We start from the raw sequence: 18,729 nt of genomic DNA, 5'->3' as shown, positions 1-18,729 counted from the left end.
TCAGATCTCAGCCTCCTGAGTAGCTAGGATCACAGGTGTGAGCCAGCAGTGCCCAGCTTGTTTTTCATTTTTAAAAATACTTTTTCACTTCAACAACTATGGCTTTACAAAAATTTCTAAAGCCTGGTGTCTTTTTACCCTACTGATATTTTATCATGTCACTGAGATTTTAAATTGGCATTAAGGTTGTGCAGTGCATAGGCTCTTCGCTGCCGTTTATTTTCCATTGGAATACTACATTCATTTTCTTTGTAAGGATTTCATTTCCATTTCATAACAATTACATTGTTTTAACCCTTTTTGTTTACACAGAGCTTCTATAAAAATTATATTATCTGCTGAATTGTACACAATACAACTGTGAGACTGAACTCTGATAGAAAAGTCTCAGTAGACACAATCTGTATTCACAAACGTGGGTAAATTACGGATGTTGGAATTAAATGATAGTATACATCCAAATGGTGGTGTTTGAGTCATTTGATTTAAAGAAGGAGATAAATATATCATATGAAGGAAGCTATCTTATCAAAGTTCTTGAGATTGGGAAAATAGATACTTAGTATTAAACGTGTTTGAAATAATTGCTTTTGTGCTGCTCAGTTTTGGTTGTTATGAGACTGTGAATGTGACTTAGGTTTACTGTTACCACATTGGGAGTTCAAGTGGAATTGTGTCAGTAAGTATGCTAACATATCAATATAATTCATAACCAACTTTTATAATGCAAAATGCATGATAGTTTGATTTAGTACTTTTTGACATCATTTGGATATGAATATGGTCCAGATTTAGTAGAAAGCATGTTTTCAGTTTTGACCTATTTCATAGTCTACTCTTATGTGTTCTGCTACCTCTCCCAACATTGGGGATGTTAGTGTGTTGTTGCTTACATTCAAAGACATAATAATAATTCAAAGTAGTCTGTCTTATACTATGCTGCAGATCTAAGGAAAGGTTATGTATTGATTAGATTTTCTTTTTTTTGACTGTCTTAAATTGTTTATTAGGTATGAATTGTACAAACATTACTTTTATTATTAGCGGTAATGGTGAAGCTGGAGAGTGTTGCATCTTCTCCATGTTGCTAGGCCAGAACAGCCGATAGTGTGGTGGAAGTTGTGGCCCTTTCCAAAGCCACGACTCTTGCGGCCTGCAGAGGTCGGCCCATGCATCTCTCTGTGCTTGTGGACTGGTTTGGTGATCCACTGGGTGTCAGGATTTCTTCTGATGGCCTCATGGAATGGATCAATGAGGATAACCTCCAAAAATGTGTATGTAGAATCTTCACCAACCCAGAAAGAATTCAGGACTCTCAGAGCCCCACAGTGACACCCAGCCCGCTCCTCAGCAACAGACTGAAGGCTGCGAGCAAACTTGAGCTGGTTAACACCATGATGGACAGGTTTGCCATAAGTTGCACCCTTAGGAACTGGGCGTTTGCGGCCATCATGGCGCACCGAATCCTGTATATGACATAACCTTGTTTGGCCTTGTATCCCAGGTGGCATGCCTGAGCTGGCCGGGTGGGGCGGGGAGCCAGGCGCAGCTGGCGGTACTACCAGCAGCGGACTCTCAGAAGAAAGCGCATCACATCCGACTGCTTCTTCCTCCATAGCTCCTGGATGTACTTGTAGGCACCCATCTTGGCTTACCTGATGGCTGCCACCAGACAGAAAGCTTAAATACATTTTCAATTGATTGTATTTTACCTTGCGATGAGTTTAAGTCTTAGTTGAGAATCATCTATATAATGTATTATGAGAGTCCTTAGAAAGGATTTTGAGAATGTGAAATGATGGATATTGTCATGTCACAAATTGGAAAATGGATTGTGGGTAAATGCATAGGGTCTGTCATCTCAGTTGCTTCTGAATTTAAAGGTCTTATGTAATGAAAAAATAATGAGGTCAATGGCAAGATGTGGGTAGGTCTTCAAAATGAAACTCACTTCCATCTTGATTCCCACCGAGGGGTCATACCAGGTGACAGGTGCAGTTTGTAAGGCAATATCTATAAGAAGATATCTGTATGAAATTCCAATGGAACTTTCCCTCTTCTTTTCAAATCCCTGTGAACCCAGAGGTGGGTGAGATATTTTTGGAACATGCCACAGGCACCCAGGCAGGTTGGGGATTTCATTCCACCCCGACTCTGTTCTAAAATAATAAAAGAAGCTCCAAGAAATTGTAGCTGTCAAATCTGTCAGGGAGTAAAAGCAAGAGGATATCATTTTGACAGTTTTCAGCAACCATTCTGCTGATCACCCATGTTACCACAGCACTGTGCTCCTCAGGAAGCCATGGGTGAGCAGTGAATTATGTGTTTCAGAATTAACTCAAAAGGATTTCTCGTATGTATTTTGTTGCAATTCGACAAGTTTGGAAAAGCTGACTTTATACCCCTGAAAGGATTGTATTTGAGAAAGAGAAAGGGAGTGAGAGAGCCTTAATATATGTTCGCTATGTACAGAGCAGACAATGTGATCATATTCCTGTCTCGTCACTCAGTCCTTACGTTCTTGCTGTGAGTTTTACTTGCAAATAGAAATGAACACCCTGACACATACATGCATTTGTGACACACTGAATGTCTCTCATTTCCACCTGCACTGTGGGTAAACAAGGAAACAAACTGAAGTAAATATTATTGACCAAATAACAAGCATCGCTGTAGAGATAACAAGAGGTTGGCACTAAAATGCACCAGCTATATTTCTGCAAAAGTTTACCTAGGATTCTGGGGGGCAAATGGATTATTCTCTGCGTTTAATTATGTATTTGCTAGTCAGAATGTTATCTTAATGTTCTCTAAGCCACTCATCAGTCAGTCTTGTAATAGGATTGAATCTTTAAATCTTTTCGAGGACTTTTATTTGATCTAGGATTTAATGATTAAAGGCCAGGTGAACTGAACACATTTGGTAAGAGTTTAAATCAGAATTAAATTTTAAAGTACTACAGAGATTTGAAATTACCATTAGTTTCTTGAAAGGAGCAGTAACTAGAACACAGCTTTAGAAATATATCATAAAACTTAGAATAAGTTTGAGGTTCTATTCATCCACTTGCTAGCTCTGCAGTATCTGCAGATGAGTCATGAGCTTCAGTTTGTTCATATTCAAAATAGTGAAATAGAACTTTGTGTATGTTGCAAGGCTATTTTAGGAAGTAAGAAATGAGCCAATGTATTACATTTATTTTCTGTATCAAGAGAATTATAACAAATATTGAGTATTATAAAATACATTAAATCCTAAATTATGTTATGCTAATGATAAACACAGAAATATAACATCTACCATTTTAAGTGCTCTTGTTATTACTTGAGTGTTAAATTGGATTAATGTTTGTATGATATCATTTGTAATTTGTTCATGGCTAACAATGTGAAAGAGGGCACACACTGGATTTCTATTTGTAGAATGTTTGGGATATGATGACAATATAAGTTTTTAATTGGAGCTACTTGGATCTCTGACTTTCAACCCCAACAGCATAGGAGACACCTTCCTTACAGAAATAAGAAAAAGTAGCAAGCATGAAACAATGTTTTTAAGACATTGTGTTTGAAAAAATTAGAAAGCACAACCCCTTAAATGTGGGAAATGAATGAAGTAATACAGATTTGTCTAGTATTTCTATTAGAATTAACCCAATATCTAGCTTTGAGAGAGATGCCAGTTTCTATATCTCAAGCAGGGGAAACCATGTTTCTTAGGATGGCAAAGTCTGTCACATATCATGAGCACCTACATAAACAAAGACCCTTAGTAATCTGGAGACAGAGGACTGAAGATGAAACATATCATTTATTGAGAGTCATGTTAAATGAAAGTAACAGAACATATTTAAAAGTTAGAACTTGTTAGTGTACACAAAATAGAAATATTAAAATATAGGATGACATCAGAAATACACCAGTAAAAATTTACAATATATTAATAATTGAAGGACTAAAAATATGTTTATCCTGGTATGAGATTAGGGAAAGCATGTGGAAATGGCTGTACTGTGTGGATAAAGTACTAATTTCAGAGCAAAGTATGTTAGAGGAGAAGGAGATCATTTAATAATAATAAATGGTTAACTTGTGATGAGATTACAGAAGGGTGAACTTTTATCTACAGAATAACAGAACTTCAAAATGTATGAAGAAAGATGCTGATAAATCTCCAGGTAGAAAAATACAAATGGACAATTATATCATATTTAACCATGCTGAACTCATTAATAAATAATGGAACAGGGAAGGATGAAAACTGGAATATTAACACTTTTAAGAACATTAACCAACAACTTGAAGTAACTGTTTAAGAACAGACTTTACATTAGAAGACTATCCTATACAATAGAAGATCATACATTCTAGAAACAATAGAAGATTATACATTTTTAAATGTGCATATAAAAGAATTATCAAAAGAAGTAATATTCTGGGACACAAAATAAGACACGAGTTGAAAATATTCAATTTGTCAAATTCTAGTGGGTCAAACCTATAATCCTAGCCACTCAAGAGACTGAGATCTAAGAATCAATGTTTGAAGCCAGCTCAGGCAGGAAAGTTTGAGAGGTTCTTAACTCCAATTAACCTAAAAATTGTCAGGAGTGGAACTGTGGCTCAAGTGGTAAAACATCATCCCTGAGTGAAAAAGCTAAGGGATAATACCTAGGCCCTGAGTTCAAACCCCGGTTCAATCACAAAAAAATAAATAAATTCAAGTTATATGAAGCACATTCTCTTACTACAATGCAGTTATTTCAATTAGAAATTTAAATATGGAAAGACCACTTTTCAATTACCCATATGTCAAACTGAGCATCCCAAAGCAATTGGACATCACTTTGAACTGAATAGCAATGAAAGCAGGCCATATAAATTTATAGGAGAGCATTAAATTTATACTTCAAATTGTCCTTTGGAGGGGAATTCATCATACCTAATCTCTTCCTTAGGAAAAATTAATGGGTATTTCCTTAATGCTACTGTGACCTTAGTTTGTTTCAAAGTGCAAAGTCTGATTATTATTTCCACCTTTATTTTTTCTTCTTGTATACACTTGTTTTTATAAAATTCTCTTTTAAAATTGTTTTTGCTACATCATGTAAGTTTTAGCATGCTATTTTTATTTCTCATTTGTCTCAGGATATTTTCAGAGTGCATAATGTATGATATTTTCTTTCCATATTCACTTGAAGAGAATGTGTTTCAATTAATGATGAATGGGATTTTCCATATAGTTATGCTAAGTCCATTTATCTTAAAGCATAATTAGAATCCAGTGTTTGTTGACATTCTATCTGAATGTTGAAATTTGTAACTGAAGTTGTTATTACTGGGTTATAGACATCTATTTATGTGTGTGTATTTTATATATATGTATATACACACAAAATGGAATTTTATGCTTCCATCAGAAAGAATGACATCTCCCCATTTGGAAAGACTTGGAAAAAAATCATACTAACTGAAGTAAGCTAGATCCAAAGAAACACAGACTCCATGGTTTCCCTCATTTGTAATAATTAGTATATTTCTAGGATAGTCCTAGAAGAAGATCACAATAACTTAAAAGCTATGTATATATGACCATATAAAATGATGCTAATTGAAATGAATTCCAAGATATGGAAACAAGGCTTTGTGCTGTTGTTTTAAATAAACTGTGAGAAGTTATTTCTTTTTTTCTTTTGTTTCTTTTTCCCTTTGTATATCCTCTGTTTTCACTGTTTTTGATTTTGGTACTCTGTGTCTTGTATACCTTTATCTGATTTGGAGAAGGGAAGGGAAATAACAAAATGATGAGACAAATGACAAAGGGTGAACAAATTGAGCGGTGATACTCACAAGACAATATGTTGGAAATGAATTTTACAACTTGTGTGTGGCGGGGGGGAGTGAGGGAAGGGAAAGTAGGAGAAAAATGAAGAAGGGGTTGACAATGTTCAACAAGAAATGTACTCATTACCTTACTCGTGTAACTGTAATCCCTCTGTACATCACTTTAATAATAAAATAAAAGAAAAGGAAGGAGGAAAAATGAACAATTGCAATCATGTTATTCAGTATACACTGTAGAAAATGAGCTATGCAACTTGTGGGCAAGGATGAAAGAGGAAAACTGGGGAAAAGTGAAAGAAGTGGTGACATTTTCCAACCAAAAAGTAATACATTACCTAAGCTGTGGAATGGTGACCCTAATGTAAAACACTTTAATAATAATGAACTTATATTTTAAAAAATGTAAAAGACTAGAAGAAATGGACAAAGTTTCTTAATGCTACCAACTTCCAAAGCTCATTTAAGAAACAAATTAACTTGAGTATTCATATACTTGTGAAGTGGGTTGATTTTTAAACACATTCTTACAAAGGAAACTTTAGACTGACATGGCATTGTTGGTATATTTCTTCAATCAGTTAAGGAATAATTTATTTAAGAAAGATTTATTAGTTGGATCTTTCTGATATAATGAATTGCCACAGAATGGATAGTTAGAAAAACAGAAGTTTATTATATTACATTTCTGAAAGCTATACCTCTAAATTGATTATTTGACCTTGTTAGATTCTTTGGCATCCTCTTCCTCTTGTCTTTCAGGTGGTTAACCTTCTAATCATATCTATACATGGAATGATTCATTTCATGTGGCTGGGTCTTAATCTCTTATAATACAAGTAAAATGTGATTAGGATCTAGTATAAAAGCTCATTTGAACTTACCTCTTTGGTCAATTTTATTTTCTATAAGAAGTGATTTGTGGCAGCATGTTCTCATGGCTACCATCACCTACTCTTTTGTCCACACATCTCCTCTTAGATCTGGTTATCACTACTTTCTGAAAGAAAGACTTAGAAAGGCAGTTAGTGAGATAGACTAACATGTCATTGTGGTGTTTCTTGGGGTTACAACTAGTCACCCACTATCCACTCTAATCTTATGTCTTTGTTAGCTATCTTCTCAGTAGGTTTGGTGATTTAATTAGTGGTATCAGCTAAATATTTGTGAGTAGTCTGAGACCTCAGTAGGAGATTACTGTGCTTCTCCATTCACAGATATAATGAAGTAAAAGAAAATCTGGGCATACCATTGAGGTTTTCCTTGGTTCTGCATGAAATTTTTGCTTATTGCTATTGCAAGAAAGCAACATTATCCATTCTTGAACAATAGAATCAATTACCCTTGCCTCTATGTTGACTTTTGTCAAGCCAATTTGGTCTTTGAGGGGTTGGTAGGAATTTTTTCTCTTTGGAAGAGCTACATGTTAGAACTGGTTCCTGAACACTTTGAATCTCTTGAGTAAATGGCCATAGACCCTTTGGACAGAGAGTTAATGGACTGTTTTGACACATACTTTCTCTAGTATTATGTAGTCTTTCTTCTAGATACTCAACTGCCTCTTAAATAGTGAAGTCTTAAAACTAAACTTTAACTCAGAATGGAACTGAACAAATAACTGTGAATATTTACTGAGTCATATCCATCAGTCTTCCCCTCCTGAATTCCTGTCATTCAGTAGTATCCTTGATATCTGCTACCTGATTTTGCCTCCAATTACATCATTTCCACGTCTCTACAGCTCCCTCTTGCAGCAAGCAGTTTAGGTTGCCCTCAAACTTTCTTATTAGAATATGGCCCTGTGAAATCTAGATGCCTACCTACCTTGCTTCCATTTTACCACAGCCCTTTATGATTCTAGCTCTGTGATTGTAGTCCCTTCTTCCTTTCATCCTTCTTTTCTTCCTTTCTTTTTTCTTTGCTTTTGACATCTTTGGTTTTGAGCTTAGCACTTGTTAAGCTGAAGTCTCTGAAAATGTAGCCATATCCTTGGCATTTTGTGCCTTGCATTATTTTTGTGATAGAGTTTTATGCTTCCTGCCCACTGCCAGCCTCAGATCACGGTCTTTCAACCTATGCCTGCAATTAAATGTGTCTTTTTTTCTTAATATCAGTCTCAAATTAATGAAGAAAGATAATACTGAACTTCTTAGTGATAGGTGTGACCCTGTAACCAGCATAATTCTGATGCCTTATTGAATGATGCATGCTCTGGTGTCTCTCAGGGGAAAGAATTGTGTTGCAGATCTTCCTGTGTTAATATTTGTATTCCAGTTGCTCCACCACTAATACTTTTTATTTTCACTTCTGCTATCATTCAGGGAAAAGTATCCATGCCATCTTTAAGATGTATTGACTATCTTATTTTTCTTAAGATTTCTGAGAGTCATTTTAGCAGTAAATCTCAAATCTGTCCTATTCCCTGGGCTTCTGTCTAAATAGTTCAGTCTCATTCCTTAAGAAAATGTAACCAAGTCAAATGGATTCTTGTTTATCAAGTCTTACCTTCTAATCCTATCACAATTCTTAAATTGTTTCTCTGGTCCTCCTAGTAAATCCTAAGTCATTCTTCAATATTTTAGACATATAATTTCTTAATTCCTTTTATCATTATCAGCTTGTACATAGGCAGGTTATGCTGGAATGTCACATTACTCATAAGTCTACTAGCTAAGTTAAGAAGTAGTAGTAGGTCTTAAAGGGATTTCCACTATCCAGTGTGACAGAAGCTTAAGCAATTTCTTGTATCACAATGCATTGCCTTTTTATTGCTTGGTATGTATGGACCATCTACACTGTTCCTCATAGGTCTGTGGGGGCATGTAGGAGTGAGCTGTAGAACCAGTATCCTCAGTATAACCATCCAGATGTAATTCTTCAAGTTTTCAGAGTATGAGGTTTCCTCTACCAGGGTCCTGACCTTCTCATAAAAGACATGCCTAGTGGTCTCTAGAGCTCCACAACTCTCACAATTAGTGCTTCTGCCTGCTGTTTGATTTTGTCTGGCCTTCTGCTACAGGTGACAAGGGCCTCTTTATACTTCAACACTGAGGCTCTCCAGTTCTTGCACTTAGATGTTAACTGCTTGTTAACAGCTCTAAGTCGCTCATTATCCATATGTAGTATGTCATACAACCTAATATCAACCAGTAAATGGAGTTGCCTTTGCATGCTCCCTTCTCCTCATAGATTACAAATGACTGATTCATTGCACCTGCTACAGCATTCCAGTCCAATAAGATATTATGCAGGTCAACATAGATGAAATATTTAGCAATGAAACAACTATTTTGTGCCAAGTAGTATCTGTGCTATCAGTCAGGATTATGTCCTCTAAATCTTGAGAATTTCAATGGAATGGTATAAAGATAGAAGTAATAATTAACCCATTGGAAATTTCATAGTACTGACATTTTTTAACATTTTAATTACTACTTATTTCAGCTGGATTCTCCTCACAAAGCAAACACGAAAATGGGAATGTATGCAGATATTTTCCTAGGGTGAATATCTCAGTAGGAGGGAATAGAGAAGAATTTTGGGAAAGCTGGATGAAGTTAAATATCTCCACTTATGCTTTACTCTGAGAGAAGACCAGAAGAAAGTTACACTGAAATAACCTACATTAAAGTCTAAATATATCAAGAAGTCAGAATAGCAAATGATTCCCACAACACCTAGGAATGTGTCCTTTTAACACCCTCTAGTTATTGCTCAAGAATAGCAAATGGGAGGTGTGTTATATGAATTTCAGATAGTTACACTTATGCTAATATGAAACTAAGAGAAACATCCTCACAATTCCCATATCTAAATAAACACCCATATCCTTAAATTTAAGTTTACAATGGCAATATACTTTTGTGTTGTATTAATAATTATCTGCATACACACACACACACACACACACACACACACACACACACACACATAAGTAAAGGGCCTTGAAGTAAAGGCCAAAGGCCTTTGGCTTTTTTGCTCAGGCTGGTACTCCATGTCCAACTTTTTTGCTGGCAAATTTGAGATAAGTGTCTCCTAGACTTATTCACCCAAGCTGGTTTTGAACTGCAATTCCTGAGTTCAGCCTTTTGAATACCTAATACTATAGACGTAAGTCATAGATACGTGATTTAAAATATACTGACATCTTTTTCATTTTTATTATCTTTCAATAGTTGTACAAAGGAGTTACTATTTAACAAAGCAGTTTAGGAATACAATGTATTTTGATCAATGTCATCATTTTTTTTTTGTCGGTCATGGGGCTTGAACTGTGGGCTCTTCAGCTCAAGGCGAGCACTCTACCACTTGAGCCACAGCACCACTTCTGGTTTACTAGTGGTTTATTCGAGATGAGAGTCTCATAGACTTTCCTGCCCACATTGGCTTTGAACCGTAATCCTCAGATCTGAGCCTCCTGAGTAGCTAGGATTACAGGCATGAGCCACCAGGGCCTGACTTGTCATCACTTTTAATGTTCTCAATCATCCTGTTTTATTACTCACTTTTTCCCTCACTTTTCTTAATTTTTTAGGTTATATATTGGAATCACGGCAACATTTTCTCTTTCTTTTCCTCTTCATTTGTCCATCACTTTCCCCTTGACCTCACCCCTTCACTTTTCTTTTTGAATTTTAATTGTGAAGGTGATATACAAAAGGGTTACAGTTACATAAGTAATGTAATAAGTTCATTTCTTGTCAAACTTGTTACTCCTACCCTCATTTTTCTCCTACTTTCCATCCACCCCCCAAACCCTTTCTCAAGTTACACAGATCATTTCCAACATGTTGTCTTGTGAGTATCACTGTTGCATTGGTTCCACCCTTGTTCTTTATCTCACCATTCTGTTGTTCCTCTTCCCTTCCTTAATTCAGATAAATGTATATACAATACTAGTGTACCAAAATCAAGTACAGTGACAAACTCCACCACTTTTGAGTGCAAAAAACCTGGAAATAAATACATCAAGTGAAGTAATTCTGGCCCAGGGAGACAAAGGACATATGTTTTTCCTTGTATGTGGAAGCTAGATTTAACTTATAATGCTATGAGATAAATACATTAGATGGTATGTAAGTGTGTACAAATGTATTAGCTGAAATAAATTAGGTTCGAGGAAGAACTCAAATAGTGTAATTCCTAAGAAAGGCAAAGGCAAAGTTCAGCAAAATAAAACACTAGGAAGCAGATACTTAAATGATACTTTTTAAAACGCAAGGACAAATATGAATTATACCAAGACTGTTCCACACACAATTATTTTATGCTATATTTTGAATTCTTTCGCTGTTTTTAACTTCCTTATTTTTTACCACCATAGTTCACAACCCTTACAGATTTTTCTCAATATATAAACCTCTCTCAATCATTTACCTTACCCATCAAAGCTATATCTTGTGACCCTTAAGTGTTTTTTCCAACCAATAAACTCTTTTGTCCTCTTGCCCTTCATCCACAATTATACTGAAACTTCCTATCTCTGATTCAATGGAACTATTAAAATTTAACTTTTACAACTGGCTATTGAATAATGCTAGTGAAAGTTACACCTCACTGCACATTTATATCACTAAAAATTCATAACCTGAAAAACTCATCCTAAAACCAGCTCCTATTTTCTCAAGAAAAGCCGTTAGTAAAAGTCTCCAGTAATATCTGAAATATTTCTAGAAACATATTTATGCCAGTAGTAACTATATTTAACTCTTTTTCTTTGGTCTCAAAGAATGTTCCCTTTCCTTCTACACAGCTGCAGTGGATCTCAGACTTTCCAGAATTTTATTATATCCTGTCTTGTCAACCTCTTCTATGCTCCTAAACTTTTCCTCAGCACATGACTATTCTTATGTCTTTAAAGATTAAAAAAACTAGTTTAACCCTTTACATTTAATTCCCATGCTTTTACTCTCTTCTGCTTCACACAAAATGAAAGTGATTATAAATGTATTTCCTGTTGCTTCCACTGTACTTCCATTTTTCTCTGCAGTTCATTAGAAGTCAATTTTTTATTCCATACATCCACTGGCACTATTTTTCTTTACTAAGGTTCTCAGGTTAAAAAACTATCCTTTCTTGATAGTTGCTCCTAGCTAGAGTACTGGCAATATTATTTGCTTTGGCCAATCAAGTCTAGCATAAGTAAAATCTACCCATAAGTTCAAATATCAATAACCTTGTCACAAGCCCAGTGCATATAATTTGGGAATCTGAGAAAGGTTAAGATAGCATTTGTACTAAAGCTTAGACAGAAAAATACATGAGTCAATCTGCATGGAGCGAACCTGGACACAGTAGCATGCACCAGTGATTCCAGGTACAAAGGGAAGCTGAAAGTAGGAGGATCACAGTTCAGTCATACATGTGTGTGAGAAAAGAAAACAATATCCTAAAAAATTAGCACTATAAAATAGTTCTGTGTGGCTGGGAAGGTGGCTCAGTGGTAGAGCGCTTGCCTTGCATGCCTGAGGCCCTGGGTTCGATTTCTCAGCACCACATAAGCAAAAAGAAAAAAGCCGGAAGTGGCGCTGTGGTAGAGCGCTAGCCTTGAACTGAAGAGCTGAGGGACAGTGCCCAGGCCCAGAGTTCAGGCCCCATGACCAGACCAAAAAAAAATAGTTCTGTATCCATGACACAGTGGTATTAGACCAACCTAGCAAACATGAAACCCTGAATTCAAACTTCCAGAAACTATAAAAACTAACAAAAACAGAGGCATTGACATTGCTGTTCTGGCTCTTTTTGTGTGCTGTCACTGTGTGAATACATCTGAAGTAACCTGATGGAAATGTTACAAAGAAGAGAGCAAGGGCAACAACCAGCATGCATGTGAGCTCCACTTAGAGAATCCACCCATTGTTGCAGCTCCTAACTCCCTGAAGCTAAATGACAGATCCAAATGAAATCAGCAGAAGAGTGATTTAACACAGGACAGTCCACACCACTGACTTATACAGATATGGCTACAATATATACCACAGCCATAAAGAAAAGTAAACTCATTCTTTTCAAAAAATGTATGTAACTTTTGATCATCATATTGAAAAGATTAATTCAAAATTTAAAAGCTAAATGTTTCCACTTGTTTATAGAAGCAAGGCCTAAAAGATATACATGTTCATGGACATGTATGTATCCATGTACATAGTGTATATGTATACAAACACACATATAGATAAACAGATAGATCAATAGATTGATTGATCAATAGATAGATAGATAGATAGATAGATATCCAAACATATACACACATGTAGAACAAGATTCTATGAGCCTCTTTAAGGAACATAGACAAAAAGTTTGTTGGCAAGTAATAATATCAAAATATATTGCAGTAAGTCTTAAGATGGCATAAGAGAATCAGTGAAATCTGTTGTTGAGCAATAGGGGAATGAAGGATTATAGAAAGTGAAATCAAAAGAGAGAGTTAATGTGATTAAAATATATGTATATTGGATATACCATATTGAATCTCCTTGGATTCATTCATGGTTTTTCTTTCTTGTTATTGTTTCTAACATATTTATAAGATGATTTCTTTGTTGCTTTGTATGTCCCTCCCCCACGATATAACCCCTGTGTTCACTGTATTTGATGTTGGTATAATTTGTGGGAGGGGAGGAAAAAAAATTGTTTAAATAAGGATACATTTGGACCCATTGCAACAATGAGATGTACAAGACGTTTTTGGTGGGAGGGGGAAGATGGGAGGATGGGAGGAAGGGATGGTAAGGGAAAACAAAGGAGGAGGCAACAATGCTTGATAAGAAATGTACTCATTACCTTGTTCATGTAATTGTAACTCCTCTGTATGGTATTTTCACAATAAAAACTTATTAATAATAATAAAAATAGAACAATAGAGAAGTAAAACATGCTGTGTTGGTGGATGAGTATCAGCAGGTCTGTGAAGGCCAAATGAAACAAGTGAGTGAGTATATACAAAGCCAATGTATTTATTTGTACATATAAACAAACAGGTCAATAAAATCTGTCAAAATTATTGTAGAAGAGAGAGTTAAGGAAGAATGATGGAAGGATGAGTTTGGTAAGAATACGCCACACACATCTATAAAAATGTCACAAGGAGTTCCCTCCTGGTACAATTAGTAAATTAAATGCTATTGTTTAAAGCAAATTACAAAAATTAGCAAATTACAAAATTAAGAAAAGTAAAGGTAGGGGCACATTAGGAGTAATGAGTGAGAATGTTGAAAAAGTTGACATTGGTCAATGTGCATCAGATTCATAAATTTCTTTGTTTAATAGTAATCCCTTTGTACAACTACTTAAAGGTAATATAAAGAAAGAAAAGGAAAGAATGATTTTTAAAACTATACATAATAAGTATTAAGGTGGTTCATTATGGAATAAAGTTAATAAAAATAAAGTCCAATGATACATCATGTAAAATTACATATTTCACCTAAGCCTTAAACTACCACAGAAGGAAAAGTGCTGTAGTATTGTATCTGCTATTATCGATGAGATAACGAAGCTCTCCAGTGACATGATTTGAATAAGGTGTCATATCTATGACACATGAGTCAGAATCTTTCATGAAGCATGATATTTGACTTAAAATCATAATAGAATCTAAAAATAATGACCACTTCATTTTTACTCAAAAAATATCTACATTGCTAATCACGACTGTGTTAAATTAATTCTATTGTCTTAAAATTCAATACTGCTGTGTACTACAGGGAAAATGCAAATCGTTCTCTTTTCTTCTATGCAAACAGGAGGTAATGAATCTTTGCTTATCTGAAATCCAATTGCATTGTCTGAGCAACTCCCTCCATCTTCAATTTTACTTCCAAATATCGACTGAGTTTGAGGAAAATTATGTTTATGATGCGTTCTCTAGAGATAAGTAGAATTAAATTGTACTGTAGTTTATGTTCTAGAATATGAGGTCTATGGTAAACTCTCATAGAATAATCTAATTATAAAAAAGACTCATGCTGGTCCTCAATACATATGAAATGATTTATAAACAGGCAGTATCTCTTTAGTTTAAACTATTTTTTATTAGTAGAAACTGCAATAACCTGTAGCAGCAGAGAACTTATACTAGAGTTGATATACAGAGGGGTTACAGTTACATAAATCAGGTAATTAGTACAATTCTTTTTGAACCAGGTATCCCCTTCCTTAGCTCTTTCCCAATTTTCCTTCTTGTCCATTTTCCACATAGTGTCTAGTGATTACCACTGTGGCATTTGTTCTCCCCTTGTTGTACCTTGTCTGTGCCCCCTTGCCCTCCCAAATACAAACAAACAAAGATAAAAGGAAAAGAAAACAAAAACAGCAAAAATGGCAATTGAAAAATATCTCTTGTTTCCTTTTCTTGGAGCTCAATTAATAAAATATTTTATATGATCATGTGCACATAGTCTTTGATCCTTTGTCTACCACTCCTATGCATGTCCTCCTTTGGCCTCAGTGTATAAATGTCTAGAGTCCTATATAATTTATCATGCCCGTGTGTGTGTGTGTGTGTGTGTGTGTGTGTGTGTGTGTGTGTGTGTGCATGTGCCTGTGTGTGTGTGTGTGTGTGTGTGTGTGTAAATCATTCAGTGTGTTTACTTGTAGATTTATAGGAACATTCTAGTTACCACAAAGGAGGGAATCTATGCAACTTATGCTTCTTTGGTTCTGGTTTACTTTGCTTAATATAATTATTTCAAGTCTTTCCATTTCCTTACGACGAACACAATATCCTTTTGGATGGATGATTAAAATTCCGTTGTGTATGTATACCACATTCTCTTGATCCATTTGTCCACTGAGGTGCATCTGGTTGATTCCATATCTTGGCTATGGTAAACAATACTGCAATGAATAGAGTTGTTCTGGTAGCTTTAATGTGTCCTTGTTTGTGTTCTATTGGATAAATGCTCAGGAGTGGGATTGCTGTGTCATACAGGAACTCTATGTTTAATCTTTTAAGGAACCTCCATTCTGCTCTCCAGAGTGGTTGAACAGGTTTACATTGCCACCAATAGTGTAATCGAATTCCTTTTGGCCATATCCCTGGAGAGCATTTGTTATTGTTAGTTTTCTTGATAACTGGGGTGAAGTGAAATATAAGTTGTTTTGATTCGCATTTCTTTTATGGTCAGAAATGTTGAACATTTCTTCATGTGTCTGTTGGTTATTTTTACTTCTTCCACGAAGAAGTGTCTCTTTAAGTCTTTAGTCCAGTTATTGATTGGGTTGTTGAGTTTTTCAGGGCTTATGGGGGGTAATTTTTTGAGGTCTAAGTATTTTTAAATATGAGGCCTTTCTGACTTTATTTTAATCAAAAAGATTTTAGCCTTTTAACTTTAACTGATGACAAAGTATTCATAATCTAATACATGCTCTAGCATAGTGCAGTTAATAGCTTCAACAATCCTCAGAATACTAAAGAATAAATGCTTCTTTTCCCTGTTAATTGCTATACAATCTGTCTCAAGAAAAATGCCTTTGAAAACTATATATCAAATATTCACATACATAAGATTTACTATATGTTTTGATGAACTCGTCCTATACTCTACCTGGGAAAGACCTACTTGATGAGTGCTGATGTCTCATGTCTGTAATCTTAGCTAATTAGGAGGCTTAGATCTTGAATATCATAGATCAAGCCAGCCTAGATAAAAAGTTTAATAGTCTCCATCTCCAAAATAATTAGCAAAATTTTGAGCTGGCGGTATGGCACAAATTGTAAAACACCATCAAAACAAGCATGAAGCCCAGAGTTTAAACTCTAGTACAATGAATAATAATAAAATAATAAATATAAAGATCAAGACATACTTGATAACATCCAAATTGCTCATCCTCTTATACAAAGACACCTCTGCCCTTGTATGAGCCCTGTTCTAGGTGATACAGACATTCATAAAAATATGAGAAATACGTTCTATAAGTCCTAGATTTAATTATTTCAGTAACTAAAGAAACAACTTCATGAAGAAAATACAATGGAGATTATTTTGATGTGTTTGCATGTGTGTGTGTATGTATGTATGTATGTATACGGAGGCTTATAAATGTAGTATACTCAGTATACTACATTTTCTTGATCCATTTATTCGTTGAAGGTCATGGGATGAATCTGTACCTCGAAATGATATTGTACTATTGGTAAAGAAATGGAAAGACCTGGAAAAAAATCATGTTAAGTGGGTCAGACCTAGAGGAACAAAGAATATATACTTTCCCTTCTATGTGGATATCAGAAATACTTTGGGTAACACGCAAGTCTATACAAGTGTATTGTCTAAAATATGGTAGATTCAAGGGAAATCTCAAATAGTATAATTCCTTAGAAAGACAAAGCCAAAAGTTCAGCAAAATAAAATGCTGTGAAGAAGAAACTTGAAAGGGGTGGGGTGGGGTCAAGTGAAAAGTGTTAGAACAAGAAGAGGAGAAGAGCGGAGAATGCAGTAAAAAAAAAATTCAGTGTCTATGCTACACAAGAAGAATGAGAGGAGATGTGGATAGGGGAAGGATAGGTGAGAATGTTGAAAAGGATGACATTGATCAAGAAATATTATATTCATGATCTGATTGGTTAAATGGCAACTCCTTTGTACAAATACTGAGCAATAATGAAAAAAAGAAAAAAAAAGTCAGCTATGCCATAGTTAAGGTTTTGTGTATATAAAACCTTATGTATATAGTTAGGTTTTATGTATATAAGAATTTCTATATATATTGGGATTATCTCTATTGTCTGTATACAAAAAAATTACCACCATTTAAAATATGTTATCATTGTTATAGAATAAATATCCCTCTAATAGTTACCATTTAGACTGCATTCATCTTGGAGTTAAAATGAAAGCTTATCAATACCATTGGATACAAGTTTTGAGTATTTTTATGTCTTGAGGAAAGAAACTGAGATGTGAATGTTATCTGATAATGTCCAAAATCATTTTAGGTCATTTCACTTAAAATTAGCTTCTATCAGAAGTTATTTGGTTTCTAGAACTTCACCTTCAGTGGTCTCTTTGCCCAGGAACTGGCGATTGGAGACAGGGACTATTGAAACATAACTCCGTAGGTTCTTGAATAATCTTTGTCATAGTTTGGGAGTTTGCTACTCCGGAATTTCAATCAACATCTTTCTGACTTGAATTTCATTTTTGCCCCATAACCTATTTCAAATACATTTTCTTGAAAGTCTGCTTCCTGGAGGTAAGATATTGGTTCTAGCACACTTTGAAAAGAACAAAAGAATGTATTAGAAATCAGGAGTAGCTAAAATACTTGGAAGAGAAGTAGAACAAACAAGCCTCTGGAAAGAAAATTTAGAGGGGACGTAAGTAACAAGAATTTACAACTGTCCTGCAGTATTTCCTAACAATCCCCCTTAGAGAACCTGAGTCAATGGGTGTGGGACATGATTTACAGATTCGTATATTTTTTAAAGGCAGTAACTAAAGTAGTGCCAAAGAAACTTCACATATCACCCCCCGCCCCCAGCCCATTTTTTTTCCTTGTGAAAATACTGTACAGAGGGGTTACAATTACATGTACAAGGAAATGAGTACATTTCTTATCAAGCATTGTTGCCTCCTCCTTTATTTCCCCTTCCCATCCTTTCCCATCTCCTCTCATCCTCCCACCCCCTCCGCCCCCGCCAAAGTTGTAAGTTGTTTTTTCGACATAACTTCTTATACATCTCATTGTTGTAATGGGTCCACTGCACCCTATTTAAACGATTTGTTTTTTCTCTTCCCCTCCACAAATTATACAAACATCAAATACAGTGAAAACAGGGGTTATACCATGGGGGAGGGACATACAAAGCAACAAAGAAATCATCTTATAAATATGTTAGAAACAATCGCATGAAAGAAATAAAAACATTTGAATACTTATCTT

General features: G+C 35.2%; 1 pseudogene; it reads right to left on the bottom strand.

The window, feature by feature from the left end:
• Positions 1–1,040: 1,040 nt before the first annotated feature.
• Positions 1,041–1,674, bottom strand: LOC105992870 (annotated as a pseudogene).
• Positions 1,675–18,729: the final 17,055 nt, after the last annotated feature.

The sequence above is a fragment of the Dipodomys ordii genome, unplaced genomic scaffold (genome assembly GCF_000151885.1).
Source record: "Dipodomys ordii isolate 6190 unplaced genomic scaffold, Dord_2.0 Scaffold89, whole genome shotgun sequence".
NCBI lineage: Eukaryota > Metazoa > Chordata > Mammalia > Rodentia > Heteromyidae > Dipodomys > Dipodomys ordii.
Note: the sequence above shows the minus strand (reverse complement) of the source record. Positions and strands in the feature narration are given on the sequence as shown.